General features: G+C 37.8%; 1 protein-coding gene across 1 annotated transcript in view; it reads left to right on the top strand.

The window, feature by feature from the left end:
• The first annotated feature begins 518 nt into the window (after positions 1-518).
• The window catches only part of LOC150099699 (solute carrier family 12 member 2-like), a 497,862-nt gene continuing 486,031 nt past the window's right edge, over positions 519-12,349 (top strand). The window contains exon 1 of the mRNA XM_090403480.1: positions 519-547. The gene's annotated coding sequence lies outside the window, so the exon portion shown is untranslated. The remainder of the gene's footprint in view (positions 548-12,349) is intronic.

Consider the following 12,349-nt stretch of genomic DNA (forward strand, 5'->3'; position numbering starts at 1 on the left):
GTTTGGACTCGCTGAACTTTATATATTTACTATATTCGGCATGAAACTCTTTGAGTTTCTTATTCATCTATGAAACAATATGGGATGTAATATCCCTTAACTTAAATAAGTTTATATGTCGCCGAATTGAAGCCTTTGTCTCTTCATATAATTAATAATAATAATAATAATGTGTAACTTATAATGGAATGATTTGACTTTCAGACTTTTAATGTTAGTGAATTGTTGTTGGAATGATTAATTTTCACATGGTTGGTAGTTGGATAAGGTAGGTTACTATGATATCAGATGTCATGTAATTCAGTGTGTACTGATTTTATTGCATATGTTTTGAAAGAATAGCAGTGGCCCTGCTATTCTTTCATATCTTTGATGGGAAACCTGCTCCTGAGTGATAATTGGATATATGTTGAATTTATAACTGTGACTGTAATTGTTTCAGTAACATTTGTTTTGTGTATTCATTTAGTTCTACCATAAAGAGAGAGAATTTGAAAGTTCACAAAATCCAGCCGGAATCAAATTTGGATGGATAAGAGGTGTCTTTGTAAGTTTTGCTATATGATTTTAATGGATATATAATAATTTTAATAATGCAAACTAAGATTGCTTTTTCCTTCCCATTACTTTTTAAAGAAATATGCTATTGTATATACCTTCCAACGTCAGTCTATGTATTATTTAGTGTAAATTTATTGGCCATTGAAAAACATAATTGCTCTGGAGAAAACTATGGTTATGTGTATTTATATGTGTAATAGAATTATTCCATCCCAATTATATTTCTGTATATTTGTTATAATCAGGATAATAAATTAGCATACTGAAGTGCTAACTTTATTTAGGTAAGTAAAGCTATAGAACGCATTTTTGAAAATTATGGAGACAACTACCATGTTTGAATAAAAACTTTAGTTTAATATAACTAAAATCTACATTCTACGTTTCGACCTTTATGTCAAGGTCATGTTCTGGAGCATACAACTATACACAGAAAACAAGCTACACTACATTCAAACTGGTTTGTTAAAGATACTGACCAACCGCTACAACAATTGTTGGCCTGACCTCTGGTGAGGAAAAAAAAAATTATACATCAACGCTAGAGTCCTATTATTAGTGTTATCTGTTGGTTGTAGAAATACATTGGGCGCAACAACAACAAGTATCTATCTATATACATATATTGACATCATGATTATACTTGTACATTCCATCCAGTTGGTATGGAATGGTTTCTAATACTAGCTGAAGATTGGCTAGAGTCCTGACTTACGTTGGATCTTATATATTAGGTAGGCTGAATGTGTGTCATCCAGATCCTTGGAATTTTCATGCCATCTTTATTTTGATATTTGGGTGGTTTATCATGATTTTGCAGGCTTCCTTAAATTTCCTTTCATAGTGGTGTAAAGAGCAGGTGCTTTTTCAGTTGATTTGGTGTAAGGTGTTGAGCACATGGTCCGAGAGGCTTGCTTTACCATAATGGTTATATTTAATGTGTCTAATGTGTTCTTTCTTGCGTATAGGGATTGTCTGTCCTGTTTCACCAATGTACATTAAATTACAGGTGCAGTGGATGCAATAGACTCCAGGATGTGCTAATGGGAGGAGAGGATCCTTAGAGGAATATGGTTTTAAGTTTAGTGGTTTAAAGGTGGCATTGAGGTTATAATGTTGTAGGATTCTGTTGATTTTTTCTGATAACCCTTTAATGTATGGGATGGCTATGGTTTTACTGTAATCTAGATTCGTTTTTGTTGTTGTTTTATGGAGTATTTTATTAATAGTATTTTTGTTATAGCCATTATTTATGAATGTGTCGCTGATTAATTTTAGTTCTTGTTTCAGGGCTTGTTGGTTAGAGCAAATTGTTGTAGCTCTGTTTTTAAGGGTGTTAATTACTCCATATTTTTGTGATGGGTGGTGGTATGAATTAGCATGTATGTATTGGCCAGTGTGTGTCGGTTTTCGGTAGACCATGAAGGATAGACTGCCTGAAGGAAGACGTGTGACTAGTGTGTCTAGGAACGGGAGCGAATTTTGATTTTCGATTTCGATGGTAAATTGTATGCGTTCGTGTTGTTTGTTCAGGTGGCTAAGGAATGTGTTTAGCATTTGTCGCCCATGCAGCCAGATTGTGAACACATCGTCAACATATCTAAGCCAGACTGTCAGTCTAAGCATGGGTGAAATCAAGAGCCCTTTGCTCAAAGGTTTCCATGTATAGGGTGTCCCAAAATTCACGCAAGATTTAAATTTAGCACCATTTGTGTGGTAAAGTGTTGCCAATGAGAAAAAAAAAGACAGTGTGACAGCTGACAGTTCAGGGTTATTAAAAATGGAGCGCTACACGAAAGAACAACGCATTTTCATTGTTGAGCAATATTTTAAAAATAATGAAGGTTTGGCAGCTACAATTCGCAATTTTCATACAAAATATGGTCGGAATAGTGATTTAACTTCATCAACTGTGAAAAGATTAATTAAAAAATTCAAGGAAACTGGATCAATTAGTGATCTCATACACTCTCGCCATCCTTCAACAAGTCGTTCAATAGAAAACATCGAAGCAGTTTGTGAGAGTGTTGCTGAGAGTCCAGGAACATCAATTCGGCACCGTGATCTTGAATTGGGCATTTCGAGAAGCTCTCTACAGCGGTTACAAAGTTCAATTGACTCATGAACTGAAGCCTACTGACCACACACAGCGAAGAGAGTTCGTTGAATGGATTATATAACAACAACAAGTGGATGCTTATTTTTCAAACAAAATCATCCTCTTCAGCGATGAGGCTCATTTTCACCTTGATGGCTTCGATAATCGACAAAATTGTCGCATTTGAGTTTCAGAAAATCCACAAGTGATTATTGAGAAACAAATGCATCCACAACGTGTCACTGTTTGGTGCGGATTTTGGGCTGGAGGCATCATCGGCCCATTCTTCTTCGAAAATGCGGCTGGCAAAGCAATAACAGTTAATGGTGCTCACTATCGTGACACGATAATCCAGTTGTTGTGCCTAAATTGCAAGATATGGATGTTGACGACATGTGGTTTCAACAAGACGGTGCCACATGCCATACAGCCCGAGAAGCAATTCAATTACTGCATGAGTCATTTCCTGGTCGTGTAATTTCCCGTTTTGGTGATCAGAATTGGCCACCCAGATCATGTGACTTAACGCCGTTGGACTTTTTTCTTTAGGGTTTTTTGAAGCCTAAGTTTATGCCAACAAGCCCACGACCACCCACAGCTTGAAGGAGGAAATTGAGCACTGTATCAACGAAATTCAGCCACATTTATGCAAAACGGTCATGGAAAATTTTGATAAAAGAGTGCGTATGTGCCAGCAAAGCCGTGGAGGCCATTTACCCAATATGCTATTCCATGCATAACCCTATACTGTATACTTTATGAATCAATAAGAAATTACAATTTTTAATTAAAAACCTGTGTTTTCTATCAAAATTACTTCTTGTGTGAATTTTGGGACACCTTGTAGAAGTTAGCGATTGGGGGGAGGGGATAGTGGTGAGCCCATGGCTGTACCTTCTTTCTGTAGGTAAAATTTGTTTTGCCACACGAAGTCACTGGACTGTAGTACGTGGGCAAAAAGGGCCGCAAGTCAGGACTCTAGCCAATCTTCAGCTAGTATTAGAAACCATTCCATACCAACTGGCTGGAATGTACAAGTATAATCATGATGTCAATATATGTATATAGATAGATACTTGTTGTTGTTGCGCCCAATGTATTTCTACAACCAACAGATAACACTAATAATAGGACTCTAGCGTTGATGTATAATTTTTTTTTTCCTCACCAGAGGTCAGGCCAACAATTGTTGTAGCAGTTGGTCAGTATCTTTAACAAACCAGTTTGAATGTAGTGTAGCTTGTTTTCTGTGTATAGTTGTATGCTCCAGAACATGACCTTGACATAAAGGTCGAAACGTAGAATGTAGATTTTAGTTATATTAAACTAAAGTTTTTATTCAAACACGGTAGTTGTCTCCATAATTTTCAAAAATGCATTCGGATCACCGTGTAAGCTTAAAAGAAAGGATAGCTATAGAACCATATATAGCTTTACAGGATTAACCAGGAATCTTCTTTGTGGCAAAATTCTCATTATTTGACAGATTCAGAGAAAATGAGTTATATTCTCTACTCTAGCCATCATCTGTCTCATGTAAGTTTTATGAGTTTGAGTTACTCAGAGTTCACAGCTGTCCCAACAATGGATAGTATTTTCACCATCAAGTAGTTGCATGATTTAAGTCATGTTAGTGTGCTTCAGTAGCAAGATTTGAAGTAGCAATTTCAATACCAAACCTGTATCTTTATATTTGCATTTTTATATTACTTAAAAACAAATACTATTTAAAATTCAAAAAGCCATTGTGCAAATGGTGCAAGAAATGTTACATTATCAACATTTCTGGTTAAGATTACAAGCATGTGTCCCCTACTTCCATCCAGCTAGTACTCTAAGCTTTTGTCTACCCTAACTATCCTTAGCTATGTCCTGAAATATTTAAATCATGAATACTTTACTGTTTAATTTTTGTCGGCTAAGTTAACTGATCCATCACAGATTTCTTTACCTGCATCGCTTCACCCACATCTGAACATTATTACTATTATTATTATTATTATTCAGGCCTCCATGGAGTTAAGAGACTCATTGTGGGTGGTCCTTCCTAGGAAACACAAAGTCTATAATACCACTATTGAACTCATTGCCCGTTCTTGCTTTCACCACTCTATCATTCCACGGTCAACCACCCTCCACACAAAGAAACCACTCCTCACCCTCTTGCTTACAGCTTCATATATTTCAGGGATGGTCCCTTGTCATTGCTCTTCCCACTGTTCAACCAAGCGAAAGAACTCCCTAGTGTCAACCCTGTAACCACCTCTCAACAGTTTAAAAGTCTCAATCATATCACCTCTCCTTCTTCTATCCACCAAACTCTGCAGTCCACATTCCCTCAGCTGATCCTCATAACTATCATTGTACAGTCCTGAAACCATCTTTGTTATCTGCCTTTGTACCCTTTCCACAGTTAATTTATTCCCTTCAAATCCTGGGGACCAAATCTGAGAACAATAGTCCAAGTGTGGTCTGATCAGGGTCTTATACAACAGAATGATAACTGTTTTATCTCTGCAGGTCAGTGTCCTTCTCATAATTGCAGCAATCTTCTGTGTTACCTTCGCCACCTTTGCTATATGTCCCCTGAATTTCAGGTTTCTATCAATCATCAACCCCAGATCTCTTGTCTCCCCTACTTCCTCCAGTATAACTCTTCAAATAGAGTATGCAGTGTCCCAGCGATGTTTCCCAAACCTCAAGACCTTACATTTTGCTGCATTAAACCGACACCCCCCATTCATTTGCCCATCTGTCTAGTTTATTTAAATCCTCTTGCAGGGTTGCCACATCTACACTATTACTAATAACTCTTCCCAGCTTCACATCATCTGCAAACAACTGAATATTCCCCCCCCCCCTTGCAATCCATTGACAGTATCATTAATATAAAGGTTAAACAATACAAGTCCAAGTACTGAGCCCTGTGGGACCCCACTTGTAACCTTCTGCCTCTTTAATATTGCTCCCCCATACACAACTCTCCGATTCCTATCAGATAGCCAATCCTGAATCCAGTTGACTAACCCAACATCTAAACCCATCTGCTGCAACTTAAATATCAACTTATCATGTGTGCCACAGAAATGTGAAGAAACTTACATTGTTGTACTTGACATTTCCACCCTTCATATATTCCTGCTAATGAATATATGAAGAGCCCTCAGAAATACCAGTATTTGGAGGTGTTTCTGAAGACTGTTATTTCATCCACTTCTTTCCTTTTATACATAAATGACTTTCTCTCACTGATTTCAAACTCTATCAGTTTTGCTGATGATAGCACTCACCACTCATCCTACTCATGTGACAAACTCTGCAGTGCTCAAACATCTCAAGCTTCAAGATCATCTATGATCATCTACTCATTGTACCTCCAGTATGTTTTACTGGAGGTAGAATGAGTACAGTGATTGAAGCATTAGATATGAGAAGTAAGCGAACAAAAGAGTTTGGTAGTTGTAATAGGCACAAATGACTTAACTGCAAACAAAGAACATGTCGGATTGGATATCAGGATTTTGTTGAAACAAATAAAAGAGAATAGTGTGATAGAAAAGGTAGTAAGCGTGCTATCCATGTATGACAGTGGTGAGATGAGGTGCAGAGCAAGGATTATGAATGATATGTTAGCAGAAATTTGTGAATAGAAAGGAGTGCGGTTTGTTAATATGTGGAACGAATTTGAAGGACGAAGTGAACTGTATAGGAATGATGGACTGCATTTGAGTGGTTTTGGTGTGAGTTGCTTGGAGAGACTGCTGCAGGAAGATAGAAAAGTGAGTACAGAGAATGAATCTGATCAAGTGGGAAGTGATGTGGAAGAATGGGAGAGTAAGACAGGAGAGATTGAAGAGGTGGTTGTTAATGAAGAAGTAAGCAGCATGAGTGTAGAGAATGAGACAACAGGTGTGCAAGACAGGCAGGAAAACGGGGAGGCTCAGGTGGACAGAGGAACACAGCATGAGAAAGGTAGATGAGGATAAGAAAGAGGATGTGAATGCATGTGTAGACAAAAAGGGAAGGGAATGGCGTGGGATCAAGGGAAAACAGTTGGATCTGAAGAAGGTTCTAAGGTGAATAAAGAGAAAACGAAATAGCTTGCATTAAGCATGGAAAAGTTACATCATATAAGTGGTATCAGGGAACTATCTGTAGATCTAGAAATAAGCTGCCATTTGTATACAAATGCTACAAGTGTAAGAAACAAGACAAATAAAATGATTGCATTAATTGAGTCTGTTCACCCAAAAATTGTTGGAATAAGTGAGACATGGTTGGATGAGGATGATATCCTGACAAGAATAGAGATGGAAGGGTATGTTGTGTTTCATGAGGATAGAAAGGGTAAAAACGAAGAGGGGGGGGTGCTACTGATGATAGAGAAAGAGTTATGTCGATACAAAGTAGAGATGCAAGAGGGGGAAATAGTGCCAGTGGTTTTGAGGCAGTATGGTGTGAGATAGAGGTGAGTAGAAAGAAATGCTTAGTTGGATGTTGTAATAGACCTGGTAATGTGGATAGTAGTAACTTTGAAATGTATAATCAAATTAGCCATGCAAATAAGAAAAGGATGATTATTATGGGTGATTTTAACTATGGCAATATAGACTGAGATGATGATATAGCAACTGATAGTAAAGGAAATGAGTTTCTTGAGTTTTTGAGGGACAACTATCTCAGACAGTATAACAGAGGGAAGATGAAGAATGAGGATCTTGCATTTGATCATCTTATCAGAGAATATAATTATAAATGAGGTGTCAAATCACCCTCCAGTTGGTGAGAGTGACCATGAAGTGATTACTTGAGTGGTTGCCAGCAGTGTGAGGATCTCTGTGAGAAAGGATATATGTAGAACTGCAAGACTGATGATTATGAAGAGCTCAGGAGGCAGCTTGCAGTTGTAGCATGGAATGAGGACTTAGTTGTAAAAGAGATCAATGCAGCTTGGGGAATATTCAATACCTATCTAGTAGAAGCAATCTCTAAATGTATTCCATAGGTTAGAAGGTTAAATAAGGTAGATGTGAAATGGATGAATGAAGAGATTAAGCATGCAATACAGACAATAAAAGCATTGTGGAGGCAGCATAAGAGAAGTGGTAATAACCAATTCCATGATGGTTACAAAGACCAGGCAAGGAAGGTGACTTGGTTGGTAAGGGTAGCAAAAGTGAAGTATGAGCAACGGTTAGCTAATGAAGCCAAAAAGAATCCTAGGGAGTTCTTTCAATATGTAGCCAGCAAAAAAAAAAAAGAATGAATATGGAAGGATGACATTGATTGGAGAAAATGGTACGAGGACAAGTGCTGCTGAAGATATAGTGGAAATACTTATTGAGCAGTTCATAAAGGTCTTTCATTCTTGTGAATGTGACACCATGGAGAGATTGAGAGCAGTTGATGATGGAGAGGAGAAACTGACTGTGAGTGAGCAAGAGGTGTATGGGGAATTGAGCACACTTGGTGTTAATAAGGCTGTGGGACTTGATAATATATCTCCATGTATTCTGAAGGAATGTGTCAAGGAGTTCAGATCTGCCTTGACATATTGTTTTTAATATGAGTCTTTCGCTAGGTCGAGTTCCAAAGGAGTGCAAGGAGGGCAAGATTGTGCACTTCATGAGGGAGTTGATAGAACTCAAACATCAAATTATAGGCCTATCTGTGTGTGAGGTATTGTGGTTAAGTTGTTAAAGAAGCTGGTGAGAACTATGATCCAAAATTGGGTTGATAGCAATGGTATTATACTTGATGGACAGCATGGACTTGCTAAAGGGAGGTCATGTTTTAGTAATCTACTTACTTATTACAATAAGGTAATAGCTTCCTTGACATGATAAGTTGATAGTCAAACTAGAGTGGATGAGGTTGGATATTAGATTAGAGGAGACTGGCTATCTGATAGGTATCAGCAAGTTGTGTATGGGAAAGCAGTATTGAGGAAGAGGAAAGTCACTAGTGGTGTGTATCAGGGGTCTGTGTTAGGGCCATTGTTGTTTAACCTGTATGTTAATGATATTGGCGAAGATTTGGATGGAGATATTCAGTTGTTTGCAGATGATATAACGTTGGGACGAACCATAAAGAGTAGTGAAGATGTTGTGTCCTTACAAGAAGACTTGAATAAATTGAGTGATTGGGCACGGAAATGGGGATGTGAGTTCAATGTTGCAAAATGTAAGGTTTTAAAATTTGAAAACAAAGATTTGATGTAGAAATTATGCTCGGTGGGAATATATTGTTGGAGGTGGAGGAAATAAGAGATCTTGGGCTGATAGTGGATAAGGATCTGAAATTTAGGAGATACATTGCAAAACTTGTGAGGGCAACACAAAGAATTCTGGGCATGATGTGGAGGACAGTGACTTGTAGAGGTAAGGAGATTGTTGTCTCATTGTATGAGGCTTTGATTAGGCCACACGTGGACTACTGTGCACAGATTTGGTTATCTGGTTTTCAAAAGGACAAAGTGATGTTGGGAAGGGTCCAGAGGCTACTTACTAAGGTAGTTTCTTCTCTGGAATGTCGAATATAAAGAAAGGTTGAGAAGATGCAATTTACAGAGTCTGGCAGATAGGAGGAATGGGGGATGATATGATAGAGCCCTACAAGTTAGTAAGGGGTTGTTATAGGATCAGTGTTGGAGAGGTTTTACAGAAAACAGTAGGAGATCAGGAGAGAACTAGAGGTCATCCCCGGAAGCTGTATAAGGAGGGTGTATGCAGGTGATTGAGAAACAGGTTTTTTTCCCATGAACAGTTGTGAATGCTTTGCCTGAAAGTGTGATGTCTGCAGAGATGTGTGTTTTTTTCAGTGTGTTTAAGGCACTGTATGATGAGCTGTGCATGTGGACCTCTTAGATGAGTGTTTGATTCCATGGGGTCTTGGAATAATAATAAAAATAATAATAAGTGCCTTAAACACTTATCCCCATACCATCCTGCAACATGGTTTTGTCTTTTATCTTGAAAAAAAAAAAAGACTCTCCTCTCTTCTTAACTTGAGAGCAGTTGATGATGTGGAGAAGAGACTGACTGTAAGTGAGCAAGAGGTGTTTGGGGAGTTGAGTAAACTAGATATAAATAAGGCTGTGGGACTTGATAATATATCACTGTGTATTCTGAAGGAATGTGCCAGAGAGTTGATACCGGCCTTGACATATTTTTTTTAATACAAGTCTTGCATTTGGTCAAGTTCCTAAAGAGTGGAAGGAGGGCAAGATTGTGCCACTTCATAAAGGAGGTGATCGAGCTCAAGCATCAAACTATAGGCCTATCTGTGTGTTGTGGTTAAGTTGTTGGAGAAGCTTGTGAGAACTAGGATCCAGAGTTGGGTTGACAACAATGGTATAATCTTTGACGGACAGCATGGATTTGCTAAAGGGAGGTCATGTTTTAGTAATCTACTTACTTATTACAATAAAGTGACTACTTCCTTGTACAGAGGAGAAGGATACACAGTAATATACTTGGATTTCGTAAAGGCTTTTGATAGAGTACCTCATGATAAGTTGACAGTCAAACTAGAGCAGATGGGGTTGGATATTAGATTAGTGCATTGGATTGGAGACTGGCTATCTGATAGGTATCAACAAGTTGTGTATGGGGGTGCAATATCCAGGAAAAGGAAAGTCACTAGTGGAGTACCTAAGGGGTCTGGTTTTCTGGTTTTCAAAAGGACAAAGAGATGTTGGGAAGGGTCCAGAGGCTACTTACTAAGGTAGTTTCTTCTCTGGAATGTCGAATATAAAGAAAGGTTGAGAAGATGCAATTTACAGAGTCTGGCAGATAGGAGGAAGGGGGGGGGGATATGATAGAGTCCTACAAGTTAGTAAGGGGTTGTTATAGGATCAGTGTTGGAGAGGTTTTACAGAAAACAGTAGGAGATCAGGAAAGAACTAGAGGTCATCCCCAGAAGCTGTATAAGGAGGGTGTGAGTAGGGGAGTGAGAGGCAGTTTTTTTTTGTGCAGAGTTGTGAATGATTGGAATGCCTGAAAGTGTGGTGTCTGCAAGGAGTTCGAGTGTGTTTAAGACATGGTATGATGAGATATGTGTGTGTGATAAAAGGACCTCCCAGATGAGTCTTTGACTCCATGAGATCTTGGGGTAATAATAATAATAATAATATTTTAGTCTAACAGATAGATATCTTGAAATCTTTTCATATGGAATTGGCAGGGTTTGTTCTCATTGTAGATCTTTTTTTTCTCACAAAACAGGCAAGACTATCACTGTTGATCTTGTTTTCTTAGTCATATAAGTAAGCACAAGAACACACACACAGTTAACAAACATAACACACACATTTATTTCTTGGCTTTAGTCTTGGTGTAATTCAGATAATCTCAGAGATTGAGATAACGTAATGGATAAGTTTAAAAAAAATATGATAGCAGTGGTAGATGCATTGTGAGTGTATAGAGGAAACTAATAGGAAGAATTTCCATTTTCACAAGTCACAGTCAAAAATGTCACATATTTTAAGTCTCTCTCTCTTTCTCTCTCTCTCTCTCTGATAAAATATTTTGTTTGTTATTGACTAAGAAAGATGTGTTGTTTCTATAGCAATATTGTTCTGCTTACATTTAGTAATCTGCATGGATCTGTTCTTATCTGAAAGATATTATCAATAAATGCTGTTTTTTTATTTAGTTGCTTACTGTTTACTACTTTCAAGTTAATTAGTTAATTTATTACCCTGTCTGTACTATTGGATTATATGTTTTGAGAGTTTCGGCATGTAACACCATGTCCTTTCAACATGAGGACTGGTTGCCTTTTGGCAGGGTGTATTTTGACACATTATAGTACTATTTAACCCTTTAACTGCTGACTTTATATTCTACTGACATTGTCCCATGTGCTGAATTAATTTTACAAAAAATTTATAAATAAAATCGATTAAAATTCTTACTGAAGTAAGAAATCCAGACAGCATCATACATTCTTGATATACACTTGTTCACTCACAAAAATGGCTATAATAGGGTTTCATAAAATGAAACACTATTATAGCCATAATCGAGTGGACATCCCTTGCATAATCAAGGGGTGTCCACTTGATTATGCAAATTACACACATTAATTTATGTAGACTCACTAGGATCTTCTTCATCTGAAGTACACAATTCACTTAACTCGGATAATTCTTCTCCTGACTGATTTGTTGTTAACAATTCATCAATTTGATCATCAGTAAGATAACGCAGATATTTACTAGTAGACGCCATATTGTGACATTCTAAAAATCCCCGCATTCACATGGTTTATGCATCGTGCTGCATATTATTATTATTCGTGACACCTCCCAGGAGTTCGAAGACTCATCGTGGGAGGATACCTACTGTACAATTCTCAGTCTCCATCCAAACCTCTACTACCAATCTTCCACATTAATGGCATCTACTGCCCTCCACCACAACTAGTATTTTTTTGTCTGTAAATTGCGTGTGTTCTGAAGGGCCAATTTGTCTGTTTACGGGTTGAAAAACCCAAGTTTATGGGAGAAAAACCCTGCTACCTCCATATGAGATCGGCTAACTCACCTTCGATTGAATAAGTCCATATATAAAGATTCCTCCTGTCACAACGAGAATCAAACTTAGGCCTTTTTCCAATCGACGGGCGCAATGTACCATCATTCTTCCAATTGTGTTACGGAGGCCCTTAATGTGATTAGTTGCA

Source organism: Typopeltis vanoorti, chromosome 14, assembly GCF_054136105.1.
Source record: "Typopeltis vanoorti isolate ZY-2024b chromosome 14, IOZ_Tvanoo_1.0, whole genome shotgun sequence".
Classification (NCBI taxonomy): domain Eukaryota; kingdom Metazoa; phylum Arthropoda; class Arachnida; order Uropygi; family Thelyphonidae; genus Typopeltis; species Typopeltis vanoorti.